Source organism: Tursiops truncatus, chromosome 2 (assembly GCF_011762595.2).
Source record: "Tursiops truncatus isolate mTurTru1 chromosome 2, mTurTru1.mat.Y, whole genome shotgun sequence".
Lineage (NCBI taxonomy): Eukaryota > Metazoa > Chordata > Mammalia > Artiodactyla > Delphinidae > Tursiops > Tursiops truncatus.
Window position 1 is genome coordinate 100,822,798 of NC_047035.1, and position 23,927 is coordinate 100,846,724.

Consider the following 23,927-nt stretch of genomic DNA (forward strand, 5'->3'; position numbering starts at 1 on the left):
TTATTATATATAATTTTGTATGTATAAATGACACAAAGAGGAGGAAGGGTAAGCTGGGACGAAGTGAGAGAGTGGCATGGACTTATATACACTACCAAATGTAAAACAAGTAGCTAGTGGGAAGCAGCCACATAGCACAGGGAGATCAGCTCCGTGCTTTGTGACCACCTAGAGGGGTGGGATAGGGAGGGTGGGAGGGAGACGAAAGAGGGAGGAGATATGGGGATATACGTATGTGTATAGCTGATTCACTTTGTTATACAGCAGAAACTAACACACCATTGTAAAGCAATTATACTCCAATAAAGATATTAAAAAAATTTTAGTGCCAATATATAAATTATATATGTATATAAACTCAGAGTTTTGTCTTATGTTATTGTTACACATGTATATAAAAGTTATGCTACCCTTCAGTGAGAGTCAAAAAACAAGAAAGTTTGAAATTATAAAAAGTTTAAAAATTTAGTAGTAGGGCTAAGGATAAAGTATAAGTAAATCTTTTATATTAGAAAGCCAAAACCCAAATAGATAAAAAATATGACAGAAAACTATCCAATTAATAGGTGCTACTAAAAAGTAAAGAAAATGGAGAGGGACTTCTCTGGTGGTGCAGTGGGTAAGACTCTGTGCTCCCAGTGCCAGGGGACCCGGGTTCAATCCCTGGTTGGGGAACTAGATCCCACATGCATGTTACAACTAAGAGTCCACATGCTGCAACTAACAGCCCGCATGCCGCAACTAAGAGATCGCATACCGCAACTAAGAAGTCTGCATGGTGTAACTGAGTCCGCATGATGCAACTAAGAAGTCCACATGCCACGACTAAGAAGTCCGCGTGCCGCAACTAAAGATCCCGCATGCCGCAACTAAGACCCTGCGCAAAAGGGAGGGAGGGAGGGAGGGAGGGAGGAAGGAAGGAAGGAAGGGAGGAAGGAAGGAAGGGAGGAAGGAAGGAAGGGAGGAAGGAAGGAAAAAATAAAGACCAGGATGGAGGCTTTAAAAAAAAAAGAAAAAAAAATTAAGAAAAGAAAAGAAAATGGAGAGAAGGGATTTATTACAAGTAACAGAAAAAATTTCCTCCAAATGAAAGTTTTATGTCATCACACAATGACTTTTCCCAGCACAATAAAACTTCTGAAAGATCTACAACTAGACACACAGGGTCAAAACTAAAGAAATATAAAAAATCTCCATGGTGTTGGGTCAGGGAGCAGAGTAACTACCTACAAAAAAACAAGTAACATTCTGACATTGGACTTCTCATAGGCAATACTGGATGTCAGAAAAAAACTGGAGGGAAAATAAATTTTGAAGATAGAATTGTATATTCACCAAGCTATCGATCATATGTGATTTATCTAAATAAGGACATTTTTGGACAAACGAGGCCTCAAAAAACTACTTCTGACTTTCTTAAGAAGTTACTAAGGGATGTACTCCAGAAAGAGAAAGACATGGGATCCAGGAAACAGTGGATCCAACCTGGGAAGGTTGTATAGAAAAATCTCAGGACAGCTGTCCAGAAGAGAGTGACAGGTCCTAACTCAGGTGGGGGAGGCTAAGACCTGGAGAAAGACAGGGGCTTTGCAAGAGTTGCTATGTCTGAAAGGCTTACTAAACTTGAGGCTCTGGGAGGGAGGAAGAAAAAAGAAAGATGAAAGATGAGAAATGTCAGGAAAGACCAAAGGCTATACAATGGATAAAGAAGATGTGGCACATATATACAATGGAATATTACTCAGCCATAAAAAGAAACGAAATTGAGCTATTTGTAATGAGGTGGATAGACCTAGAGTCTGTCATACAGAGTGAAGTAAGTCAGAAAGAAAAAGACAAATACCGTATGTTAACACATATATATGGAATTTAAGAAAAAAAATGTCATGAAGAACCTAAGAGTAAGACAGGAATAAAAACACAGACCTGCTGGAGAACGGACTTGAGGATATGGGGAGGGGGAAGGGTGAGCTGTCACAGGGCGAGAGAGAGTCATGGACATATACACACTAACAAATGTAAGGTAGATAGCTAGTGGGAAGCAGCCGCATGGCACAGGGATATCCGCTGGGTGCTTTGTGACAGCCTGGAGGGGTGGGATAGGGAGGGTGGGAGGGAGGGAGACGCAAGAGGGAAGAGATATGGGAACATATGTATATGTATAACTGATTCACTTTGTTATAAAGCAGAAACTAACATACCATTGTAAAGCAATTATACCCCAATAAAGATGTTAAAAAAAAAAAAAGAAGGTAGTGATCCAACTTCAAAGCAAAGTAAGAAGTGGCATGATTTTAAGTAACCAATAGAGTGAAAGAAAAGAAAAACCATTTGACTTTGATGTTACCGTGTCTCCTCCCTTTCAGGTAGCCTCACAAAGCACCCTTAGATTGGTGTATACAAACTATGCATACTGCCCCTCCCTGTAGTGGGCAATAACTAAGTAACTGTAATAATGCAAATGCCTTCTTTGTGAGTTAAAACTTTTAAAATCAACCACAGATAAAGCATGGAAGCCAGTACTACAATTGCAGAACTGAATGCAAATCTTATGAATGTTGATAACATGAAAGCAATGTGAAGCTGACAAAAGGGGCTCTAGGGCTTCCCTGGTGGCGCACTGGTTGAGAGTCCGCCTGCCGATGCACGGGACACGGGTTCGTGCCCCTGTCCGGGAGGATCCCACATGCCGCGGAGCGGCTGGGCCCACGAGCCATGGCCGCTGAGCCTGCGCGTCCGGAGCCTGTGCTCCACAACGGGGGAGGCCACAGCAGTGAGAGGCCCGCGTACCGCAAAAAAAAAAAAAAAAAAAAAAAAAAGGGACTCTAGATTAATAAGCAGGCTTGCATTTCTTAAGAACGAAATTGCTGAGGAGTAATCCAAAGCAATCAAATCACTATGAAATGCCAAACTCCTAAATTTGGTAAATTCAGCAAATTTGTTATTGATCAGGTTGCAATTTAGAGAATCGGGCTACCTCTTACCAGAGATAAAAGATTAAAGAGAAAGGGTGCTAACCTCAAGGGGACTAAAATATTGACTGAAGGTGACAGAACAAGAAACAGACGTTTAAGCATAGTATTTAAAGTTTAAAATATCAGCAGTAGAGGATTTTTTAGAAAATAATATAACTATCAAATGTCAGGAAGGGAAGAGGTAGAGGAAGTACAGGGTCATGATATCTACTAAATCCTCTATCATAACGGGGAGTCAATAGATTGTTCTAAAGCTGATAAAATTAGGCAAAAGTAATACAAGCTTATTATTTTGACTTTCAGAATGAATCACAGAAGAATGAAAAAGAAACAGCGAATAAAGTTTGTCTCAGAAGACTGCGACTAGGGTTGGGGCATGGTAGGCCAGGAGACATTGCTTTTCATTGTAAGCTTGCTTTTGCTATTTTACTTTTATACCAAGTGCATCAACTGTGTCAGTAGTATTTTTGATGTGTATATGTGTATTTTCCTTACAGGCACGGATGATGCCGTAGCCATCTTTGTTTTTGCAGGTCTAGCCTGGTAGTTTCACAATAGCAGTAAAATAACAATAATAACAGTAAAATCATCTATTTTTTAAGCACCCACCATGCTCCAAACATGTACAAGTACTTCACATATATATTGTTATTCCTTACACAACCCTGCAAGGTAAATATTCTATCTTTCCAACAAGGAAATTGATGTAAAGGAATTCAAAAAAGAAGAAATTGTCCAAGGACACACAACTAGTTAGTGGCAGAATTTGAACCCAGGTTCTGAAAACCAACAGGATTTGAATGTAAGTCTGAATGTCTCTAAGACCTTTTAAACTAAATCAACATTTGAAGGAATTATTGTGAATGAATGTGAATAAATAAATGCATACAAAACTCAAAATGAATGTCAGTTACATTGTTCCTTGCCTCAAAAAACACCATTCTATCTTGCTACCAGTATCACCATCTAGAACCAAAAGGCTTGAGATTCATAAACTTCCTGTGCCTGAAATACCTTGAAGAGGCTACTATGTGAAGCAACAAATGAGGTCTAATAAAAACCAGAGGGAAAATTTAGATTCTCAAAAATAAGTGGAGAGATTTTATCCAGTAATGGAACAAATTGAAATAATTCAGGCTGAAGAAACACTGAGTCGTAAATACATATGGAATCAACCTCAACATTTTCAGCCTTCTGAGCTAAAAGATTATTTTCATGCAGATTTAAATGGCTTAGGGATTAGGGTTTAATGCAAAATTAGTTTGCCTAAGTGGCTGTGTCTTTGAGCCTAAAGGGCACATGGATGCAAGAGTGTACCCTGCCTTAAGAGCACAGTACTGGTCCCCATGCCTTTCTGACTATTTACTCTATCAATAAAAAAGGCATATGTTACACTGGATTAAAACATGCATTATAGCACATACACAGATATAGAAAACTTAAAAGAATGAAAATACAGCAAGTAAACAGAAGTTCTACTTTTTCTGCTTACCCTCCAATGGGTAGGGTAGTCTTATAACAAGCCTACACTCAATTTAGGAAAACACTCGTCTATGGGATTACCACACAGTGAGCAAGTAGCCATGGAGAACAAGTTGTGTATAAAATAAAACAAAAATATTATAATTAGAGCTAAACTTTATTAAGCACTTACCTTGTGCCAGGGACTTTCCTAAGCAGTCTGTGTGTTTTTAACTCATTTAATCCTTATAACAACCCTATGGGCAGGTTGTATACTTAACCCCCATTTTACAAAAAACAAGACTGATGCCCTGAAAGATTAAATGTCCCCCAAGGTCGCACAACTGTTAAGTGTTGGATCCAGGTTGCCTTTTTTAAAGTAAACGTTTTATTTTGGAATAATGCTTAATTTACAGAAGAGCTGCAAAAATAGTACAGAGTTCCCATATACCATCACACAGCTTCCTCCTCCAGGGTACATTTGGGAAACCAACAGTGGTACGTGAACTAAATTCCAGGCTTTATTTGGGTTTCACCAGTTTTCCCACTAATATTCTCTTTCTGTTCCAGGATCAAACCCAGGGATACCACCCAAAAGTGGTACGTCTTCTGATCTGGGGCATCAGTTAGTGTTTTAACAGAGAAACAGAGTCACAGGAGGATGTGGAGATGGATACATATATCGTTCCTTCACGTGTAGGTGACTGTGTTCTCCCTGATTCTGCATGTCGTCTTTCCTCTATGCATGTCTTTCCCTGTGTCCAAATTTCCCCCTTTATAAAGATACAGTCATTTTGGATTAGGGTCCACCCTAATGACCTCATCTTAACTTGATCATCTACAAAGATCCTATTTCCGAAAAAAGGTCACATTAACAGGTACTGAGGGTGAGGACTCCTGCATTTTTGGGGCGGTCACAATTCAACCCATAACTAAGCACATGTGAAATCAACAGGGCAGACCATCAGGAAGGGCAGGCTGGAGACAGGGCCTGAGGTGCTGTATACAGGCAGAATTTCTTCTACTTCAGAGAATCCTCAGCTCTGCTCTTAAGACTTTTCAACTGACTCAATCAAGCCCACCCAGATTATCTAGGATAATCTTCCTTATTTAAATTAAACTGACTGTGGACTTCAATCACAGCTAGAGAATACCTTCACAACCACATCTACATTAGTGTTCGGCTGAATAACTAGGAACTGTAGCCTAGCCTAACTGACACATAATACTGACCATCATACACTGTAATACGTTTAGATTCATAAACATAGAACTTACTGCCTTAACCGTGTTTAAGGGTACACTTCTCCCTTTGTCTTTTGAAGTTAAACAAGTCTTCTCTAAAGCGCAGACACTCCTCTAAAGTTGGTTGGTTTATTATTAAGGCTGTGATGACACTTTCCCTTGCTAATAGCAAAAAAGAAAAACCTGGAATAAGAAATGTTCATAGGCCAAGAGCAATGGGTTTCGCAAGGCGAGTGCAGCGGGAGGACCAGGGTCCCCAGTTCTGTGTCTGCACTGATGGCATGTCCAGGTGGCAGCTCTTAACTGGGTGGCAGAGGCCAAGAATCCAACAGGGCCCAAGCAACCTCTACAAGGTTTTGTCGGGGGACAATGTAGGTACCATACAACTTTCTCTTCCTACCTTCCCGATCTTTAAATTACTGTCAGGTTCTCAAATGAGCATCTTGATAAGCAATCAAAGGAGAGCAGAAGCAATCTTTGGTTGGGTGTGGCTCACCAGAATGGCAGTTAAGGAAAAGCTGTCCACACAACCCTACCCCCCCCAGCAGGCAACGAAGAACTAACAGTCCTGAAGCTTTATCATTAACCAGCTTGATGCCCCTCAGCAATGACCAAAGCCTGCTGAGGTCACATTTCATACCTTCCACTATTTTATACATGTTTTAACAGAAAGGGACTACTTTTCAGAAAGGGTTACAAGACGGTTTTCTTAAAATGACTGCAGAGACAGGAGGACAGAGTCTTGGGGTACTGGAAGGAGGCTCCTTGGATTCGGGGCCCACCCTACTCTGGTGAAAGGAGCCTCCATTCACCTGTAGCTCTCACCTGCTCAACTGCAGCTCACCTACAGCTATCACCTGCTCCCCTCCAACTCTCACCTGCTCACCTGCTACTCGCTTGCTCCCCTGCAGCTCTTCTCTGCAGGTCAGAGGCTGACATCAAAAAACAGGTCAAACTTTCAGGATGGAATGAGTAATTCCACAGCCCTGGAAATCTGTCTAGTCTACTCCAGGTTGCCCACACAACCTACCCCAGCGAACAGATGAGATCTAATGCTTTGCCTCTTGGCAGTCCACAGTTACTACTCAAGCACCACTGGGAACAACAGTGACCCAAAGCGACCCCAGACACCACTGGGCATCTTCAGGAAATTCTCTCCTACTTTCCAGCCAGAATCTCAGACCCATCCAAGAAGAGCAGAACTAAACCTCTCCCTCCTCTGCTACAGGAGCTCGCCTGGAGTCAAGGGTGTTGCAGTGTGAGGCTAATTATTGTAGCCTTTTAATATTCTCTTCTTTGAGGCCCTCCCAGGAAGGATGAAATAAAACACTGCATAATAACATGTGAAATGAACGGTGCACTGGGAACCTTCAGTAACCGTGTGACCTTGGACAAAGCAGTGGACGCAGACTTGCAATCTCATTAATACAAAAGGAGACAGAGGGGAAAGGCCCCTTCCTTTCCCTTGCCAGGGTGAGGAGGTTCAGGCCAGAGCCAGGCTGTGTCAAAGGGGACCCGGGGAGGTGGCGCTGCCTTGTGGGAGACACGACGCCTGGCTATTCTCCCTTTTATACTCCCCACAATTTTTGTTCTGCTGACGGTCTCAATTTTATGTGCCGAATAGCTTTTTTTGCCTTGCTTTAATGGTAAGCTATATTATACAAACAGAAGGGTATAAAAAGCTTACATATAGTTTAGAAACTATCAACACGAACACCTGTGTATTTGTCACCAGCAAAACCCACTGACAATTCTCAGGAAATAAAAATAAAATTCGGGTAGTATAATGAAGTCTAACCTTTTTTCTCCCTTGACGCATAGTCTGGTTTCCCTTGCTCACAGGGGTCCGCATGCAGAGGCCTCGCACCCGGCCCGTCAGGCCAGAGCTCCTCCGGGGAAAAAACTGCGCCGACACCTCAGCTCTGGGACCGTGCGCAGAAGCGCCCCGCACGGCACCTCGATTCAAGATGGCGGCGGGCGTGCGCAGATACGCTGCCGAGGCTGCGACCTGAGCCCTGAGCGGTACAGCTGCGCCCGCCCTCGAGAACTCCACCCCCGCCCGCCCCCCGCCCCTAGAGATTCCTATAAAGCAGCCCCACCCACGGCCTTCCATGGGAGATCGTGTTCTGTAGAGCACGAGCTCGCCCCTCTCCATCTTTAGATCAAAGAAGAAAGCTTTCCTTTGCTTCTGAACTAACCTGGGTGTCATTCTATTGGCTCGAAAGACACCGGGCAGGAGAACCCTACTTGGGGCCCAACTCCAAAGGGTCGGTAACATATTCACCACTGAGAAATAGAAATAGAATCTTAACCGTACCTTAAAATCCCACGTGCCTCCTCCAGATCATTTCCTTCTTCTTCCCGTGCAAAGCTAACCTTACTAGCCTGATTTTTGTCGTAATGGTTCTCTCTTGCCTTTTCTTATCACCTGCGAATGTGCCTCTAAAAAAATAGATTGATTAATTTTGTTTTTGACATTGATATCAATGCAGTCATGCTGTTAGGAGGTGATCTGTGACTTGCTTCTTGTCCTCAGTTTTCTGTTTTTAAGATTTCTTCATATTTTTGAGGGCAGCTATGTGTAGGGCATTCACTGTCACTGCGGTATCCTATTGCTTCACACACTGAGTCAAATATACCAGAATTTATATATTCATTCTACTGTTGATGGGCATTTGGGTTGTTTCCAATTTGGAACTATTAAGATCAATGCAGCTATGAACACTCTTGCATGTCTCCTGGCACACGTGTGTAAGTTTCTTCAGATAGGAGTGGAATTGCTGGGCTGTAGAGTGCATGGGTGTTCATTCACCTTTACTAGATAATACTAGGTGATGCGACCCTGTTTTCCAGTGGTTGTACCAATTTATATTCCCAGTAGCAGTTAATGAGTTCCTTGCACAACCTCAACAAGATAAATTATCAGCTTTGTTGCTGTTGCTAATTCGTTAGTGTAAAATGGTTTATCACCGTAGTTTTAATTTGTAATGCTCTGGTAAATAATGAGATTGGGCATCTTTTCACATGATTGAGTCATATGTGTATTCTTCTGTAAAATGCCTGTTCATGCCTTTGCCCACTATTTTATCGAGTCATTTGTTCTTATTGCTTCATAAGAATGGTTATATATTCTGTAGTTATATAGAAGGGTGTATATATATATATATATATATATATATATGCCCTTGTAGTTATATACTGCAAATCTCTATATATTTGTATCAACTGTTCACTATCTTAAAGGTATCTTCTGATAACAAAGTTCTTAAGTTGAGCATAGTTGAATTTGCAACTATTTATAGAAGTTTTGATCTGTAATAGGGACAGGCCTACCACCTTCTGCTGCTTCTTCAGGACTGTTTTGACTATCCTTGGCCTTTACATTTTCCGTAAAAAGTTAAGAATCTTCTGGCCATGTTCAACCAAAAAACAAACAAAAACGCAAAACTCCTACTGGAATTTCACTAAATCTATAGATCACAAAAGGAAAAATTTACATCTATATAATATTGTTTATCTATTGAAAAATACGGTACACATAGTGTATGTCTGCATAGTTTTAGGACCAAAGTCTTTCAGTAAAGTTTTTGAGCTTTATAAAGAATTAACATCTTTTAGAAATTTATTTACTAAGCACTTCATTTTTTATTGCTAATATAAATGGTATCTTTTAAAATCACATTTTCTGGGCTTCCCTAGTGGCGCAGTGGTTGAGAGTCTGCCTGCCGATGCAGGGGACACGGGTTTGTGCCCTGGTCTGGGAAGATCCCACATGCCACGGAGCGGCTGGGCCCCTGAGCCATGGCCGCTGAGCCTGTGCATCCGGAGCCTGTGCTCTGCAACGGGAGAGGCCACAGCAGTGAGAGGCCGAAGTACCGCAAAAAAAAAAAAAAAAAAAAAGTAAAATTACATTTTCTAATTGCTTCTGGTATATAGAGATGCAATTAATTTTTATATTAACTTTATATGCAGACATCTTGCTAAACTCTTATTAACCCTAATTCATATATAGATTATTTTAGAATTTCTACATCTGCAAATAGTGACAGTTTTGTTTCTTCCTCTCCAATTTTTAGACTTTTCATTTCTTTCTCTTGTTTTACTACCCTAGCTATGACCTCCTACACATTGTTGAATAGGAATATTAGAAGTGGGCATCTCTATCTTATCCCTTGAACTTAAACTTTTGACTACCAATAATGATGTTTGCTGCAGGTTTTTAAGAGGTCCTTCTCCAGATTAACAAATATCTCTTCTATTCCTAGTTTGCTTTAACTGCATTCCAGAAGTTTTAAAACATCATATTCAGTTCTATGTATGTAAATTTCCATTAGACATTTTCTTTGATCTGTGAGTTAAAGTGTACTTTTCATTTCTAAATGTAAGGTTTTCTCTCATTATATTTTGTTATTGATTTGTAACTTAATTACATTTAAATTTATTCATAGGAAATTCCATGAGTGCTTAAAAAGAAGCAATAATCTCCAGCTGCATGGTGCAGTGTTCTCCATATGTCCGTTTTATTGTTTATTGATGTGTTCTTTAAATCTTCTATATCCTTACTGATTTTTATCTGTTTAGTCTATGAATTACTGAGAGAAGTGTATTAAGATCTCCTATTAGCACAATGGATTTGTCTGGCTTCCATTGTAGTGCTGTCATTTAAAGTTTGCTTTATGTATTTGAAGCTGTATGATATATATAATATATATTATATATATAATATATTTTATTGCTAATATAAATGGTATTTCATATATATCATATATACTATGTCTTACAAGTTTAGAATTATTATATATTTTGGGGAAATTAAGCATTTTACCATTATGTGGTGACTCATTGCTCATAAAACTGCCTGGCTTAAAGTCTGTTTTTCTCTGATATTAATATATTTTTCCATCTTTCTTTTGATTAGTACTTGCTTATTGTATCTTTTTCCATCCTTTAACTTCCAATATTTCTATATCCTTATGTTTAAAAAGCATCTCATGTAAATAGCATATGCTAGATTGTATTTCTTTATCCAGGTTATCAATTTTTGTCTTTTAACCGAGGACTTCAGTCCTATTGTATTTATAGTAATTACTATTATATTTGAATTTACTTCTAATATCCTACTATGTGTTTTATATTTGTCTCACTTTATTCTTCTCCCATACCCCACTTCTTGTGAGTTAAGATTGGTTTTGCTTGTATTTCATCATTTGTCTTTTATTTGTTTAGAAGTTATCATGTCCATATCTTTTCTGTGGTTTGCCCTAAAAATTATAAAATGCATTTTTAATAATTCTAAAATTAATATTTTTAACCCCCCTCCTGAAAAAGTCAAGTTTCTCAATTTTTTCTTCAATTCCAATTATCTGTCCACCTAATCCAATGCTTATATTGTGTGGTATTTTCTTCTAATATTTTCTTTCCTGAAAATAGGACATTTTTATCATGTTATATAGTTAAGGTTTATTTAGGTTTATCTACATATAATATTTATATTTGTTCATCATTCCTTCGTATATCTCAGATCTTGTCTCTTAGACCATTTTTCTCCTAGCCGAAGTATATTACATAGAATTTCATTTAGTGGAGACCTTCTGGAGATAATTACCTGTTTTATGTATTTCTTATATTTCAAATATCTTTGCCCTCATTCTTGAAAAATCATTTGTCTGGATATAAAATTTTTGTTAACAATTGTTTTCTCTCAGCACATTATGCCCTCTGACTTCCATTATAGAAGCCAGCATTAACACTAGTTGCCATTCTTTTGTAGAAGATCCATCTTTCCTCTCTGGCTGCTTTTAAGATCACCTCTTTTTCTTTATTCTGATGTATCTAGGAGGATGTTTCCTTTTATCTAACCTCCTTCAGGTTCGTTAAACATTAGTGCCTTTTTTAAGAATTCCGGAAGATTCTCAGCCATTTGTTGTTAAAATTAAATCCCCTCCTTATATCTGACTGAAATCTTTCACTTTGTCCACTCTTTTTCCTTTTTATTCATATTTTTAAACTTCTCAAATTTATATCCATGATAATGCCATTGCATCCATCTCTATTATTTCTAACTGTATCCAATTTTCTCATTACTCCATCCATCAAGGTCTTAATTTCAATTATTATATTTTTCATTTTTAGAAGTTATGTTTTGTTGGTTCATTTTCAAGTCTACTTGCTTCCTGCTCAAATTTTCAAGACTTCTTATTTTACATAGCTGCTTTACTTGTGGTGTTCAATAAATCTGCTATCTAATGCTCTTGCTGACCCATTCCTAGTATGTGTTTGGTTTTTATTATTTTTCTTTTTTGCTGGTTCTCTCAATCATAATACTTTGTTTCCTTGCATGTTTTGAGATTTTTTTTTTTACTGTAAACTGCTCATTCTCTTTGGGCATTATTTGTGGAAATTCTGAGTTGCAGCAGGATTCCTCCAGAATATATTTGTGTTTATTCAGCTGGTCATGTCAGGTATTACCAAACTGAGAATAGGTTCAATTTTCAGACTTGGATATTTAGGGCCACACATGTGAAATGAATTTGAACTGCAAGTGCAAGAGACAGTTTGTGCCAAGCCACAGTGGTTATCTGGACTGAGACAGGCCAGTTTTCTTGCTTCTCTTTCTGTGTTCACCATAAAACATGTGTAATCTTTTGGGATTCCAGCTTTATTTAAGGATCTCCTATGATGTACCCCACCTTGATCAAGCACTGGACTTAAACTCCTATATTCCATCCCCATACAACCTCCAAGGCAGTAGCCCAAGGTATTGGCATCTGGCAGAAACTTCAAGGCTGAAGGCAAGCTTTGGTATTCATTTACCTCTCAGAGCTCTTGGTTTCAGTTTGTTTGGGAGCTGAGAGGATTTCTTACCTTCATGTCAGCTCAAAGATGCATTTTTAAAGATTTTTAAAAGATACTTTATTCAATATTTCCGTTGTTTCGGATGGGAAAATTATTCTGGCTATTCCTGGAAACAGAAATGATCAAGCTAGTTTATTTTTAGCCAAGGCTAATTTCTGGATCACTCTGCGCCTGTGAACCTGAACCAATTTGCATGAATGTGCCTTCCTTTTCTAGCTAAAAAGAATTTTCAAAGATGATAACCAATGGACTTCTGTTGGAGAAAAACAAATAGCATGCCAGTCTACCTGTCTCAGAGGCTCCCAGAAATAACAATTCTATCCTACATTTGAAACTATCATGTCAAATGTATTAATAATAATAGCTAATGTCCATCCAGGGTAAGGATTATTATCATTTGCAAAACACTAGGTAAAGATATGTATTATTAGGTTGGCCAAAAAGTTTGTTCCCGAACGAACATTTTGGCCAGCCCAAATACCTCAGTTTTCACAACAACGGTCTGTGGTAGGCACTATTATTATTTCCATTTTACAGATGAGGAAACTGAAGAGCAAAATGGTTAATTTGCCCGAAGAATGTGGTAGAAGTGGGAGGCACTTGGGCTCCAGAACAGATATTCCTAGCCTCACTGTCATGCTATCTCTGTTAGAAGATAAGCAATCAGTGAAAAACTAGCTTCCTGAGAAATATGGCCCATATTAGATTATCCACAGGAAACTGTTCCTCTAGCACCATGGTTCTTAATCTGAGCAGCCCATCAGAAATACCCAGGGAGTGTTTTCAGAATATACCTGGCACCACCCAAGAAGAGATTCTAACTTAGTTGGTCTGGGGTGGGGTCCTAACATCTTTATTTTGTCAAGGCTCCCCCCCCCACCCCACAGTTCTGGTGAATATCTTTAATTAGAACCACCCCCTGTGGCTTACCCAGGGCTGCCACCCTGGATATCTTCTTCTCTCCTTTTGTTCACCTGTGAGAACACTTTACCAGGTCTCAACTTCCCAGAAAAATGAACATTGGGCAGGAAAGAGAGTTATCATCTCACTAGTCACCATCCGTATGTCCTTAGGCAATTCAGACTCTCTGGTTTCTGAGTGGGCATTGAATAAACCCAATCTCTCTTGGATTAGCACTGTGTAGCAATGGGTCAGGGCTGGGGGAAGGGCAGCTGTGGCTTAAATTAGACATGGGGATTATTTATGCATTTCACGTATCCATCACTCCTTATGTGTGGATATTTGGGAGTGAGAGTCACTGTGGGATGCTGCCACCTAAGTGATCCTGAATGATCTCCAACACATTTTCCCTCACTGACAGCCCATCTTCTCTCCTTCCTACTTAAGTGCTTGACAAAAGCATGAAGTACAATTTAACTTGGGAAGAGTCACTAAGGGACAAAGTCCTAAAAAAGAAGGAGAGGCCCAGATTGAGAATGCCACCCACCTCCACACGCACACACCCTTCTGTCAAGGCTGCTGAAGCCATCTGGGCAGGAAGAAGCTGCTTTTAAGGAATTTGGCTTTGTTGGCCCTGCATATAAAATTCCAACACAGATGTTCCTTGGCAACCAAGCACCTGGCTTCTCTGGACAACACGGCAAAAACTCTCCCTCCCTGGCTGGTTCTGGACCCAAGTTTGTGTCATCAACTTAGTCCTTCCACTCAGCACTTCTGGCCTGAGTCCTTCCAACTGCACTGGATCCCTCCCAAGAGGTAACCAAACACTTCACCGCAGGGCCGAGCCTGGATGCCCTCCTCGGTGTTCCCCGCCATGTGCTTTGCAGGGCTCCGCAGCTCTGCTCTGTTCACTCACAGTATCCCCAACTCTCAGAAGTTATGGGCAGAAGCCACTCCACGTGCAATTAGAAGGGTGCCAGGGGAGTGGGCTGAGCTTTCTGAGGACGCTTGACCAGCCGTAGGCCCTGGTCCATAACCCAACTTCATCCACTTCAGGTGGGACTCCCCTGAGAGGTGACCGGGCTTTCCCTGAGCTCGTCTCTGGATCACCAACTAAGCCTGGCTGTATCCCCTAGACACCCAGGCTTCTTGTGGCTGCCCCTGTAAAGCCCAGGTGAGGCCTCAGACAGGTCATCAGTTTTTAAGGAGAAGGGTTAGGCCTGTATTCTGCTTCCCTCACAGCTGTGCTTCCTTAGAAAGGCCTCTGGACAGGGGGCTCAGGGGAGAGTGGCAGAGGGAATAGAGGCCAACAGGACCTGGTTCTGTGTCAAATGAGCTAATGTCCTTAGCGTATTACCTGCAGCATTGTAAGGGCTCATTACCCCTCAGCTATTACAGCAGGGTGCTAGGCAGTGCGACAGGTCTCCCAGACACTGTGTGAAGCACGTCACGTATACTCTCCACGAGTCCTAATAAAGTGCCTGCAGGGTAGGTATCATTATTACCACAATTTTATGGATGAAGAAACGGAGAGGTTTAGTAACTTGACCAATGTCACACAGCCGATGAGAGTCTGAATTCAAATACAAATGAGACCAACTCCGAAACTGGACTCTTTCCTACTACTCCAGACTGTGATAATTCCCTTCCAAAATGGCAAGTTTATCAATGTATTTATTTCTTAAAATGACTAATAAAGCATTTTTTAAAGGATTAATAAGAGCTATGAGAAAAAAAGCCAAATGACAATCATTACAACCAATGTGGTTATTGTAATTGAGCATAAAACTATGCTCTGGCCTCTTTAAGGCCAAAGGGGAAAATTAAATAGCTGAAATTTGTCTTCCTGGGCCCTCCTTTTCTTGTGGCTCTTGTTTCCACCACCTCAGTATCTACCTCTATCGCTCTTATAGAAGGATTCTAGTGCCTAGTGCTTGATCCCATGCAGAGCAGCATCCCATGCCATACCCCATTTCTCTTCCCCCAGCCTGCCCGACATCAGTAATCATTTTTCCCTTCATCCTGGGCATGCATAAAAATAAGAGAATAAGCCACGATCAGCAAAGGACTGATCTGTGAGCACAGGTAATTACAGGGCAGAGTACAGTAAAGGGACGAGTTTGAGGTTCAGACAGGAAGGGCAGTAGGCGTGTCTCCAATGGAGGAAGCACCTCCCATGGTTGGCAGGGGTATAAGGGAGAATTCAGAATGGGAGTATCTTTGGAGACCTACATATTGTATCCTAGAGTCCCTGCCTGCTCTACCATCGGTTGAGCTGCTCATTTTCTTAACAAGGAAATACAAGGCTAAGCAAGTTTCACTAAGTAATCCTGGAAGAATAGGACTGCTTCCCTGAACAATGTATCTATTTCCTACTATTCTGCTGTGCAGGGCAAAGGCAGCTAACGAAATCCTATACCTAAGGCTGTTCCTCCCAGTTCCTGGAGACTGAAGGTTTTCTGAGAGTCTGAGAATCCATGCGTGCACCAAGCATTTACTGTAGACTGAATCACTATGTCTCCCACTACTAAGAGCCACCATTTCACAAAGGTAGTGAACACTACTGAGGTTTTTGTGTAGGTTCTTTTGATTTTAAGGAACAAAGAGAGAAGGGCTCTTTGGTGGCAGTGCCATGGAGTGCTGAAGAAGGCAGACTCTCATGGGGTGTCAGTCAGGGTTCTCTAGAGAAAGAGAACCAAGAGAAGCAGGAGTTGATGCTGCAGTCTTGAAGCAGAATTTCTTCTCTGAGAAAACTCAACTTTTGCTTTGAAGGTCTTCAAACGATTGAATGAGACCTAACCACATTATTGAGGGGTAATCCCCTTAACTTAAATTCAGCTGATTGTAAATGTTAACTACATCTACAAAATACCTCCACAGCAAAACCTAGTTTAGAATTTTTTTTTTTTTTTTTTGCGGTACACGGGCCTCTCACTGTTGTGGCCTCTCCCGTTGCGGAGCACAGGCTCCGGACGCACAGCCCCAGCGGCCACAGCTCATGGGCCCAGCCGCTCCGTGGCATGTGGGATCTTCCCGGACCAGGGCACGAACCCGTGTCCCCTGCATCGGCAGGCGGACTCTCAACCACTGCGCCACAAGGGGAGCCCTAGAATTTGATTAAATAACTGGGTAGTATAGCCTAGCCAAGTTGGTATAATACCAACCATCCCACATACATATCCAGGAACAGGAGCCATCATGGCTTGACGGAGCCAGGAATGAAGGCATCTCTAGATCTACTAGTACCCAGACATGAATGGGACTTGGCCACCTCCTCACATCTCTTCTACTCCCAAGTAGCAAATTCGTTTTGAACATTCAGTTCAGATTTCCAAGAGAGAAAATCTATTTATTGAGGCCACTTTTTCATAGCAGGCTCTGTTAAGGCCGGTGTGGGGCCTGGTTGTTCTGGAATCAGGCAATCTCCCTGTAACCCAAGCAGTGGTTTCTCCTGTGCAAAGACCAGCCAAGGGCTCCATCTCAGAGAAGGTGGCTGTGGGCCAAGGAATTTCAGCTCGAGGAGAATGTGGACCACAGCAGGCCCCTGACTGCACACCTGCAACACACCCTCTGTCTTCACTGTTCCAACCCAGTGTATCCAAATCATCACACACAGCTGCACACAACCCACCTGCGGTCACATCTCTGTTCCATTCTTGCCCTTTGCCTCATGATGAGAAGATGCCACCATGGGCATCCTGGCCATGTTCATGGAAGGATGACTAGAGAGGGATTGACACCAGCTACACCTGGACTTTTCATCAGCAGAGCCAAAGCTTTCCTCAGAGCTTCCAGCAGCCTTCTCCTTCCACCTTCTTGGCCAGAACGACATCAGATGACCACTCCTGCTACACTGGAGGCTGCAAAATCAAATACCTAGCAAGGGGAGAGAGGAACATCATAACTGACTGAAAGCAAATATGATTCTTTAGTTGGGTCATGGCAGATTACCTTCCTTCAATCAAGATGAGCAAGAAAGAAGTGGGGAATGGGTCATTGGTGCACCTACCTATAGTATAGTCTATTTTCTGCTAATCTTTTTTTTTTTTTTTTTTTTTTTTTCAGCACGCGGGCCTCTCACTGTTGTGGCCTCTCCCGTTGAGGAGCACAGGCTCCAGACGCGCAGGCTCAGCAGCCATGGCTCACAGGCCCAGCCGCTCTGTGGCATGTGGGATCTTCCCGGACCGGGGCACGAACCCATGTCCCCTGCATCAGCAGGTGGACTCTCAACCACTGCGCCACCAGGGAAGCCCCCTGCTAATCTTTATAGTCCCCTGCCTCTTCTTTGATAGTTGCACCTCCCCTGGATAATCAACATCAAGCTCTTTGCCAACACTCTGTAGCCTCAGCAGTTATCATATCACCAGTGGCAGTCCTAGTTCTGTAGGATTTTATCATGTCCCTCAGTGCAAGTATCCCTTCACTGGGTAGGGAAACTTCCAGACCAGCAGTGTCCAGCTGCAGGGTGAGATTGCATTGTCAGGTGTAAGCATGAGCAACATCCCCATCTCCACCTGGAGATTCCTGGCTCTTTTCTCCTGGTTGTGGGAGAAGACAACATCATAGAAAAGAACTTTAAATTATTAATGAATTCACTGTTGCTTTTTCTCATTATCTATTTTCTCAACCAATCATTACCAAGCAAGACTTATATGATTATCTCTGAAATGGTTTTGACTTCCAAAAGGGTTCCTCACAATTGAAGGAAGATGGAGTCTCAATGATCCAGTGGGAAGATGCCCAGGAGTCAGGAGACTTTTGTGCTAAGCCTAGCTCTGCAGCTAGCTAACCAGCTGTGCAATTTTAGAGAAAATACCCCCCCTCTCAGGACCACAGTTGTACACTCGGTAAGATCAGCAGATTGGACTAGAAAAATAGCTAAGGCCGCTTCCAGCTTCCAACATTTTCTACTAATTCATTAGGATCTTGGGATTCTAAACTCCTAGGATCTGATTACTTTCGGGTTAAACTTTCTTGCTCTTCTTAATTGGCCTTTATTTTACACACTGAAGATAGACATCTTCTCATTTCCCCTAAAGGGAATGGGCTTTCTCTCTGGATTAACTACCTAGAATGTTGCACTAGCACGTAAAAAGCCTCCCAGTGATCATGGGTCATACTGTATTATTTGCAACTTCTATTTTCAAAAATAAGAAAAAAGAAAGGAAGAAGTACAGTTCAGAAATCTTAAATCTCCCCAAAAGAAAAAGAAAGCCAATTGAAACTGTCTGGATATTATTGGGGCCTTTCACCTAGGCTAACTGGCAATGCATCAAAAGTATCACAAGGTTCTAACAGAATTCATGAATGCCAAAGTTCATTTATTCACACACGGTGCAAAAATGATGATGTACCATGGCAAAATAAATCTTCATTTAAAAAATAAATGTCAAGGCTGTTTGAAGAATTTTTTAAAAAATTAATTGTTTGGGTTTTTATGCCTCTCTTTCTTACCCATGAATGATTACTTGGTATGCTACAAAGAGCACAGAGCTGGGAATCAGTTATCAAAAGCCTTGGGCTGCATTAATTGTGATCCTAACCAAGTCTTTTTACACTATTTAGCTTTAAAAAAGAAATTATAATAATTAACACTAAGGGCTTTGGAGAGAATAAATCACACCAGAAGAAATGCAGTAACATATGCCAACGTTTTCATAAACCATAAAATAATATAATTTTTAAAAACTCCTTATGAGCTAACATAGAAATGATGAAAAAAAGAATAGTTTGCAAAATACACGATTTGTGAATAATTTTGTTTGAAGTTCAAAAGATCCTCTACATCTGAGTTTTTTAAAGATATATTTGCCAAAATTCAAAGCAGCTGAACTCACATAAATACACACACACACTTTTTTTTTTTAAATAAATTTATTTATTTATTTTTGGCTGCCTTGGGTCTTCGTTGCTGCTTACAGGCTTTCTCCAGTTGCGGCGAGCGGGGGCTACTCTGTTGTGGTGCGCAGGCTTCTCACTGTGGTGGCTCCTCTTGTTGTGGAGCACGGGCTCTAGGCGCGCGGGCTCAGTAGTTGTGGCTTGTGGGCTCTAGAGCACAGGCTCAGTAGTTGTGGCGCACGGGCTTAGTTGCTCCGTGGCATGTGGGATCTTCCCGCACCAGGGCTGGAACCCCTGCATTGGTAGGAGGATTCTTAACCACTGCGCCACCAGGGAAGCCCATCACACACACACTTTTTTTGTAGGATTTTAGAAATTTGTTCTCATTTATTCAGAAAATAAGGAAAAACAAATTATTTTCATTAACTTAATTGCAGTTATTGTTTTACAGTTGTATATATATGTCAAAACATCAAACTGCACACTTAAAATATGTGCAGTTTATTATGTATCAATTATACCTTAATAAAACTGTAAAAATATGTCAATTCTAAAAGGTCATTTAACATGGAGGATTATATCCTGGTTGACTCACTCTTTTGGCTTCCTTCTCCTGCATGTTCCTTCATTCCTAGAAATTTTCTGAGGGAACATCCCTAGCATTGAGCTACCTCCAGTTGGAGTTGACCTAGGGCCAAGACTTCACCACCATCTCTGGCAGTCATGAGGGAGAAAATGAGGACTGGGACTCTGGAAGAACTTCTGTTCCTGGCAGGAGCTCAGCTGTGACCTAGCAGGAGGGGGTAGAACCAGCCACTGCCCACTTCTGAAATTCCTCACCCAAATGCTCAGCTTGTCTTTCTCTGGGAATTCAACACCAAAGGGCAGGCTGTCAGCACATTCCCCAGGGAAATAAACAGATGGGGGCAGGGTGGAGGGGAGTGTTAGCAGGGCCTGAGTTGAGTCTGATGTAAAAGCAAGAAAAATCTTTGCAGCACTATTTACAATAGTCAGGACATGGAAGCAACCTCAATGTCCATCAACAGAGGATAAAGAAGATGTGGCACATATATACAATGGAATATTACTCAGCCATAAAAAAGAACGAAATAACGTCATTTGCAGCAACATGGATGGATGGACATAGAGATCGCCATATTGAGTGAAGTAAGTCAGACAGAGAAAGACAAATATCATATGATATCGCTTATATGTGGAATCTAAAAAAAAAGGGTACAAATGAACTTATCTACAAAACGGAAATAGAGTTACAGATGTAGAAAACAAAATTACTGTTACCAGGGGGCAAGGTTGGGAGAGGGATAAATTGGGAGATTGGGATTGACAATATACACACTACTATGTGTAAAACCGATAACTAATAAGGACCTACTGCATAGCACAGGGAACTCCACTCAATTCTCCGTAATGGCCTGTATGGGAAAAGAATCTAAAAAGAGTGGATATGTGTATTTGTCTAACTGATTCACTTTGCTGTACACCTGAAACTAACACAATATTGTAAATCAACTACACTGCAATAAAAATTTTTTAAAAAAGAAAAGTCTGGTTGTCTTGAAACAACCAACCCCTGCCTCCCAGCATCCTTCCCCTTGTCCTGATGTTTAGCTGCAGGGCACATGCTGGGAGGCCAAACCCAGGAACAGATTTTACTGAAAGCCATTTTCATCCAGCACAGAGATCTCTAAATGGAAAGACTATTTTAGACCTAATAGAGGAAGAGATGAGGTAGGACATTTGCAAGAGGACAGGAAGTTTAGGCAGGGACAATAAAGAGAAGCTACTCTGCCCATGTTGAGTTCTTTCCTACCAGCAGCAGTTAATGATTAATTCCTGCGCTTCAAGGTTTTGACTTTTATACAAAGTAAACTCTTCTAGGAGCATAATGCTCAGATAATATTTTTATTCTCAGATAGGTTTGATAAAGATCAGAAAGCCCTAGCAGTGGTTCTCAGGATTATCTACCCATTGAAATCACCTGATTACCTGAAAACTGGGTCACTGATACCCGGTCTCACCTCCACAGATTCTTATTTAGTTGGTCTGGGCTGCAGTCTTGGGTACAGGGATTATTTTTAAGTCCCCCAGGTGATCCCAGTGCCCAGCCAAGGCTGAAAGCCACCTCCCTGGGCAGTGTACCCACACTGGCTGATAATCCCCTAAATCTCCCCAGGAGCAATGGTGAACGTAAAGATGTGAGGACCCTTCTCAGACCCCCTGTTCAGGATCTCTGGTAGTTTATCACGCAGCCATTTGTTTGCCTGGTGCTAAGGCCTCCCAGAAAGTACTTACATCCGCTGCTGGCCACTCTCACCTCACTGGCAGGTTAAGGCCGAAAGCAGTGCCTCTCGATGTGCATTCGCATCACCCAAGGATCTTGTTAAATGCAGATTCTGATCCATAGGGAAGAGGTCTGAAATTCCACATTCCTAACTAGCTCCCACCTGATGCCCAAGCTGCCCGTCTGTGGACCACATTTTAAGGAGCAAGAGCCTAGAGTCATGGTTTTCAACTAAAAATACTGATGTCTGGGAAATTCGGATTCAATTGGTCTGGGGTACAGCCTGGGCACTGGGATTGTTTTGCAAGTTCCCCAGGTGCTTCTCAGGTGAAGCCAAGGTTGAGAACTACAAATAAGTAAAAACAAAAAGCTATTTTAAAGGGATATCAGCTTTAGGATTTTGGCAAAGTAATGCTTTACATTTACAACAGGAACAAAAATGGTTAAAATAAAAGTATATATAATTTCTCTGTAGGAATGATCTTGAGGAAGAGCCTTTCGTTTGTTGAAGGGATGGTAAAAATGCAGAAGCTAGAGGTCAAAAGAGAACTCTTTCTACATAAAAAGGAGCATGGAGTTGTGAGGAAAAATGATCCTGGCACTGGACAACACCTGGAGAGAGAGAAAAGGTAGCTGCTGTGAGGATGGAACTTGGGTAAGAGAGAGAAATGTCTACAGAGAATTTTAAGGAAGTTTTACTGTGTGTACGCCGAGTATCCTCCTTCCTCAGTGTCCTCGAGAAACCTTGAGCAAACACCTAGTCCAAATATTATTTGGACTCCAATCTGTGGTGGGTTTTGTTTGGTATTTGCCTGAATCACTATACCTAATGGGGTCTCATACCACACCTATATGGAAAGTACTCTTACTACCTGTATATCACAGATGAGGAAACTGAGGCTTGGAGCAGGTAAATAATTTGCCCCAAGTCTTTTAGCTGCCAGCAGGGCCAGAGCTGAGACCTGTCATTTAGTGAATCAACCACAGAACCCAGACCTCAGGATTGATCTGCATGAGAAGAGAAAAGGCTCCAAGGCAGAGAAAATACGGAGATGAATGCAGGAATAATGATTCTGCTGAAGGTGGAAAGTCTGCCAGCTCAGCACTGGCCTGTCACTCAGACCACACTCCAGGCCTGAACCCTAGGGAAAGAGAAGGGGTGGGGAGAGAAGAGGATGGGAGAAAAAAGTGAGACAGCTTTTTCTTCAGGGACCTCTGGGCAAAGGTGGGTTCACAAGATAGCCTGCCTTGAGATCCAAATAACAATGAAACACAAAGGTAGGCCAGGGAGTCTCCCCACTTTGGCAGGAAGCACAGCTTCAAGAGCTCTGTGGAACACTGCATTCATTCAGCAAAACATTTATTGAGCACCTACTGTATGCCCAGCATTGAGGATTCACTGAGGAGCAATCCTAGTGCTTGAACGAGGGCACTCCTCTCAAGATGGGACACTCACTCATTCCTGTGTCCAGTTTACCGAGGGCAGAGGTGCCCTGTAGGTTGTTCTGGCTACCCTCACTTCTTGAACTTCACTCATTTCACCAGAAAAAATTATTTCTAAACTTCCTTATGCTTCAAGCTTTCTGGAAGCCAAAGACAAGAAGAAAGTGTCCATAAGATTCAAATAACTGACCAGGGGCTCGGAAGAAGTGTCTCTCTTGCTCCTTTAGGAATGCACATAGTGTAATATAATCCACAAATCAATAACAGCCTTATTACAAGAGTTTCAAGGGTCATTTATTCAATTGCTCCTCAATATAAGTTTGCGTATCATGCCAAAGAGCAATTCAGCAGAACAATTCCACAGAGGCCCATTCAGCAAGGGCATGCCCAGTGGGGCGGCTTCTTCCAGGAAGTTGTTAAAGTAATAATTCTTAAATTTGTTGGTGGGTAGGGTGTGGAAATTCCCTTCAAGAGTCTGAAGAAAGCTATGTTATATCTTCCTGGGAGGAAATGGACAGTTCACACAAACACACAGAATGCTGCCTGAGATTCCCATTCCCAGAGCCCTGACCCCAGTCACAGACCTGTTAGAATTTGTGGAGGCCAAAGGAGAATGCCTAAACCAGAGAAATGGGCCGTCCTTCACAAATGTTACTTTCAGCTGGGCTTTGGAGGAGAACAAGGCAGCCATGAGTTTGAGGTTAGGTTCTCGGCAAGAAGCTGAAGCAGCTGCTACTCTGCAGTGTCAAGAACACAGGGGACGCCTCTTACTCCTCAGGCTCATCTAATTTCTGAAATTAGAAACCCTACCTCCTAGCTTACCTCAGGTCAGCTGGCTTCGAAGAGACATCATCTTAAATAACCTACACTAAGATATACATGACTAACTAGCCCCAAGCCCTTCCAGG

General features: G+C 41.6%; 1 protein-coding gene across 1 annotated transcript in view; it reads right to left on the reverse strand.

Annotated features, from left to right (window-relative positions):
- The window catches only part of ALDH1A2 (aldehyde dehydrogenase 1 family member A2), a 342,743-nt gene extending 325,334 nt beyond the window's left edge, over positions 1 to 17,409 (reverse strand). The window contains exons 1-2 of the mRNA XM_073801066.1: positions 17,068 to 17,409; positions 7,999 to 8,123 (exon numbers count right to left, since the gene is read on the reverse strand). The gene's annotated coding sequence lies outside the window, so the exon portion shown is untranslated. The remainder of the gene's footprint in view (positions 1 to 7,998; positions 8,124 to 17,067) is intronic.
- Positions 17,410 to 23,927: the final 6,518 nt, after the last annotated feature.